Source organism: Equus przewalskii, unplaced genomic scaffold (assembly GCF_037783145.1).
Source record: "Equus przewalskii isolate Varuska unplaced genomic scaffold, EquPr2 ChrUn-10, whole genome shotgun sequence".
Taxonomy (NCBI): Eukaryota; Metazoa; Chordata; class Mammalia; order Perissodactyla; family Equidae; genus Equus; species Equus przewalskii.
Window position 1 is genome coordinate 451,451 of NW_027228747.1, and position 5,878 is coordinate 457,328.

The window sequence follows — 5,878 nt, forward strand, 5'->3', positions numbered from 1 at the left end:
GTTTTTGTGTGGACAAGTGCTTTCATTTCTCTGGCATAGATACCTTCCTAACTTTTTAAGAAACGGCCAAACTGTTTTCCAAAGTGGTTGTACCATGTGCCCACCAGTACTGAGTGAGAGTTCCGGTTGCTCCACATCCTTACCAATACTTAGTATAGTCAGTCTTTAATTTTAGCCATTCTAGTAGGTATGTAGTGGTACCTTATTAGCATTTTATTTGCATTTTCCTAATGATTAATTTGACACAGATCTCACATTCAGTTTTGATAACGTCTCTTAGCAAATTAGGAATAGAATGCAGCATCCTCCATCTGATGAGGAACATCTGCAAAACCCTATAGTTAACAGCATACTTAATGGCAAAATACTAAATGTTTTCCCCCAAAGATTGGGAATGAGGCAAGGATGTCCATTCTCATCACCTATTCACCATCATGCTAGAAGTTCTAGCCAGTGCAATAAGACAAGGAAAAGAAATTAAAGGCATCCAGATTGGGAAGGAAGAAGTAAAATTGTCTTGATTCACGATATGATCATCTATGAAGAAAATCTGGTGGAATCTCTGAAAGAGCCACTAGAACTGATTAGTGAGTTCAACAAGATTGTGAGATACAAGATCAATATGTAAAAATCAACTGTATTTATGTTTATGAGCAGTGAATAATCAAAAATTGCCATAAATAATGCCAATTGCAATACCATCAAAAATATGAAATGGTAAATCTGATAAAAGACATGCAAGATCTGTACACTGAAAACTATAAGACATTGCTGAGAGAGATTAAAGACCTAAAGAAAGAGAAATTATACCATATTCATAGTTTAGAAGACTCAAGATATTATTTTTTATTAAGATATAATTACATACAGTGAAATGTACTCATCTTAAGTGTACAATTCAACAATTATTGACACGTACACATCTATGTAACACAAGTCCTTATACCATAGAGAACATTTCCCTCACTCTAGAAAGTTTCTTTTTAACCCTTCCCAGTCAGTCCCTGCTTGCCCAGAAGCTACTTTCACCATAGATTGGTTTTACCTGTTCTAGAATTTCATATAAATGGTTAACATCCAATTTTAAACCAAATTTACAGCAATAATTTATTTTTTAGACTTAACTGGTTAACTGCTCACTTTCTATTCTTTTATGATATCTCAACTTTCCCATTTTTGTATTTTGTATTTTAATTCCTCTCCAGACAGCTGATGTGCTGTCAAATATTTTTTTGAAAACGAGCATGTCAGTGATATATTTTCTGAACCCACGTGAATGAGAGAATGACAGTCTGTTGCCTCTGCACGTGGACGATGACTTGGCTGGCATAGGATTCATGACCCGGTTCCACTATCTGCTAGTGTTTAATGTCGCAGAGGCTGAGGTCACCTTGACTTTTCTTCCTTTGAAGGTAACCTCCTTTTTCTGTCTGGATACTTTTGGATTTTTTTTTTTTGCCTTTATTTTTGGAATTCAAATTCTGGCGTTCTCCAAGGCAGAACGTGGACGTGTCTTAAAAGAAAAAGTTGGCGCTCGATGTTCCCTGTGAAGCGTTATTGAGCAATGAGAAGGAAATTTAAGTGGTCGTCTACATCTAAGTGTCTGCTGCAACCTGAGGCAGTCACCTTGGGAGTTTGGGCTTAGACGCTCCAGAAATGTTGCTTCTGTCAAATGCCTTTGGGGGCTCCCCTTTGCTTTGAGGAGCTGGTCTCAGTGAGGGCAAATTACCACCCCTTGAAAGTGGATCTGAGTTTTGGGAACAGCCAAAGGAAGTTGGTGCTAAATTCTGGTGAAGGGGACAAGGTGAGGGATGTACTTTTGGCTAAAATAAATGGTCCCTGTAATGTAACAACTCTAAAACTTCCTCAAAGCCAATTCTTAGGAACTTTAAAAAGTTGTCTTATCACCCATGCCTCTGTGCCTTTGCATATGCCATTCTCCCTGCATAAAGTGCCCTTCCCACTGACTCGGGCTTGGACCCCCACAGCTGGGGCCTGGACTTCTCCACTCCGGAATGCCCCATCGTGTGCGCTTTCTCGCTCCTCCACCACCCTATAAGCAATTCAGAAAAGGAGTTCTTTTTGTTTGTGTTTTGAATCTTTGGTGTCTGGCACATGGTAGGTCTCAATAAATGTTTGTGGAAATGGAAACATTTCTAAGTGTTAGGAAACAATATGACTTCCTGAGCTTACTGTCTTGAAGTAGCCAACATTCATTTGGACGTCTAAAGTTATGGCGTGTTTGAAGCAACAACAAACTGACTCCTGTGGCATTACTCTTATTTATATACAGAGGTGTGCTGGTAGATGTTTAACAATTGGATCTCTGGACAAAAAGAGCCCTGATTTTTAGTATTACACCACTTCTGTGGTGTAAATACTCCCGCTGTGGCTGATTTCAAGCTACCAACGTGACATCAACTGGCTAGCAAAATTCCCGAACATTTAAAAATTGGCCCTTGCAAGCTGGCCCCCACACACCACTGTCAAAGTCTACACCTCTTGTTTTTCCACCATTACTGGTTCATTTGGGCGACCCTGTTGCTGTTTGTACAGCATGTGTCTGCGTATTGCATATTTCATCCCTTGTGTCAAACCAATTATTACTCTTATCCTCATTTTACAGCAAGTAGAATGAGGCCCAGAAACTAAGGGACTTCTCCAAGGTGGCAAAACTTGCCTGTCTAATCCAGGGTTCAGTCTCTGTCTGGAACTCGCTGTCAACACCATGAGGGGCTGGAGAGATGTGTGTTCCACCCAGTCTTCTGTTCACTGGGGTTGAGGTGAGCCTGCCTGGAAGGACCCAGGGACCCCGTGCTTGGCCCATGACCAAGGACATCCCTGCCAGCAGACAAGCTGTGACAGGGAGTTGAGCAACTTTTCTTGTATGGGACCAGCGGCTATTACTTTCACAGCCTAACTCGGGATCTGCACGGTGCCTTGTTGTCCGACAGCCCACTGAAGCAGTGAGTCCCTGTTTACCCCAGTCCCTGTGGGGTTTTAACCTTTTTCTTCCAGGTGGGTTCAAGGAGCATCCAGCCACAGCTGAATTCCTTGGGAGCCCAGGCTGAGGGCAGTGATGGCACCCCCAGGAGGTGAGAGGTAGACCTGCTTCCTGCTTGGTTTCATCTTAAATTTGCTTCCAGTTTCAGGGCTTGTGGAAGGTCTGTGTTAGGGACTGTGTGAGGCTTTCTGAGGGGTCACCAAGATACATGACATCATGGAATGCAAGTACTGTAATTGGCCTCCGTGGTCTAGCTCCAGATCTTTCCCTTACAGATGAGGAAACTGAGGCCCAGCGAGGGGAAGTGGTTTGGTCAAGGTCCTACAGCAATTGGTGGCAATGCTAGGACTAGGCCCCCAGGGCTCCTGACTCTCCACCCAGGGCTCGTCCCCTGCCCTTTGGGTCCCTGAGAGAGCATAAGCCTGTGCCTTTCGTTGGAAGGTGGCAGAGAAGGCCCAGCTTGAGTCCTTGGGAGCTTGGCCTAGTTCCCTGCATCCCGGGTTTTTCCAGACTTCCCTGAGGAGGCCGGGCCACCTGCCTATGCCACCTGCGTGTCCCGTTTAGGTGAATCAAGCTGTAGTGGGATGACGAGGCCACTTCCCAGAAGGGAACAGTGGGGGATGACAGTGGGGAGAGACAGGTGTGGACTTGGACCTACTGTCCCTTGGAGGCCGAGACTGGGATTCTGGAGGTGGAGGGCCCTACCCTCCACCATGGCCGCTTTCCATCTGGGTGTTGACAGTGTCTGCTAAGTGGAGACATTCCCAGCAACGTCCCTCTGTCATGACAGCTCTGGTGAATTTTCAGTCACATTCAGACCTGAGCCAGTGGTCCTTTTGGCAACTCAGGTCTCCTGCTGCAGCGGCTGGCTCGTCCTGTAAGATGGTCGGGATGTTTCAGGACAGCTGGCCTGGGTTGGGCATTGTTCTAGCAGATCCAGGATGTTCCAGGAACTATGTGATAAATCCCGTTGAGTATTGGCCAAGCAAGCCAGGGAGGGCAGGGAGCCGAGGCCTTGGATCCGTTTGGCAGAGTCATTCCCACACCTGCCCTTTTGCAGTGAACAGCGGGGAGGGGAGAGGCTCGGTCCTTGCCCTTGCCGGGGAGAGTCATGGCGAAGACATTAACACGGGCGTCATGCCTTTCAGTTTACCACGTGTTTTCATGCATATTGCTTCATTTCATTCTCGTAATAGCCTATTATTGTTCCCATTTTGAAATTGAAGAAGTGAGGACGCAAAGGTGAAGTGACTTTGCCTGGCACGCTTTGTGGTCGGGTTTGAATCCCACCTGTCATTGTCTCTTTGTGGGACCTTGAGCAAGTTAGTTCCCTCCCTGAGCCCTGATCCCTCCCAGGGAAGTGGGGGCTCTCACTCCTCACCGCGAAGGTGGTTCAGGAGCCCAGTGCCTGCCCCCCAGGAGCTCATGACTGTGATGTTCTCCTTTCTGTCCTTGTTCCAGATCACACAGCCAGAAAAGTGGATTTGGGCCTGGAATTGAGCTTCTAGTCCATTGTTCGTGGGTTTTTTGCCCCAACTTTACCCTATGGTACATGTGAGATAAACTTGGCATTTTTGGAAAGTGAAGTCTTGTTAAGAAATAAAGGGAAATGTAGAAATATAGAAATGAATTTGTGAGCAAAGGACAAGTCTGTGTGATGCTGAGCCTCAGGCTGGCTGAGACTTGACAGTCCCCTGCAGGTCCTCCAGGGTCCTTGGACCCTCCCGGAAGCTTCTCCCGTCTGCTCTAGGAGTGGGCTCTAAATGTGGGCTTGTTGAAGGACAGTCTGATCCCACCTTGAACTGGGAGGGGTTAACAACCAGGATCAGCCCTGGAGTGGGCTCAACTGTGCCCTTTGGTGGCCCGGGGCTCAGAGCAGCTTCCAAGCACACCTCAGGACTCGAAACTCTTCCCACCATGGCATGCAGGCCACAGGTGGTTTTTAAATTGACAGCCAAGGCGCATCTGGGAAGTCCACACTTGGGATGGCACTGGGCATGCAAGCGTGAGTCAGGTACAGTCAGGGCCTGTTCATATGTGGTTTCCTTCTGTCAATCATTCTTCACAGGCCTCAGTTTCCTGACATCTGGTGGGATTGAATTTGACCAGCTTGAAAAAACGATATAGTCAGTTACGTTCAGCTCCCATTAAGACAAGCCAGAACGGGCCCTTCCTTCCTTCCTTCCTTCCGTGTTTCTGATGGTCACTGATTTAGCCACTGCGGCAGTCCCCCCACAGGGGTTTGGATTTTATTCATCTGGTGTACACATGGTACACCGTTGTTTTGGCCCCAGGATATAGAGACCTATGGAAGCCTGTACTCATGATTAGGTAATTATTTTATTTTATTTTCTATTTTTTGCTAAATATCCCATGCTGGCCCTGTCCCTATGGCTTCAGCCCCAGCCCTTGGATGGCCGTCCTGTGCTTTGCTCTCCAGCCATCTTGACCTTTTGGATCCCAGTCTCTGGAACCACTAGGTTCTTGCTCACCTCCACACCGTTGAGTGTGCTGTACCCGCTGCCTGGAACGCTCTCGCCCTTTCTGTTCTCCCGGCTCCGTCCTCCTCTTGCTTTGGTTCTCTGCTTATGTGTCTCCTCCTTCCCTGGTTTTACTTCCCCCCACGCACCCTCCCCAAGGTGAGGTGTCCTTGCCCTGAAGTTCCGTAGCACCCTCTATCTAGCCTCGCCACCCCTTGGGAAAGCCTGCTTAACAGTACTCCCCGCTCCCCGCTGAGCTCTGTGAGGTCAGGACGTGGTCCCTCGTACTCACCTAACTCCCAGAACTTCACACAGCACCTATCACACAGTAGGTGGGCAGTAAATATTGTCAAATGGCTAAATGAGAGAGTGAGCCCATGGCAGGTCAGGAGGC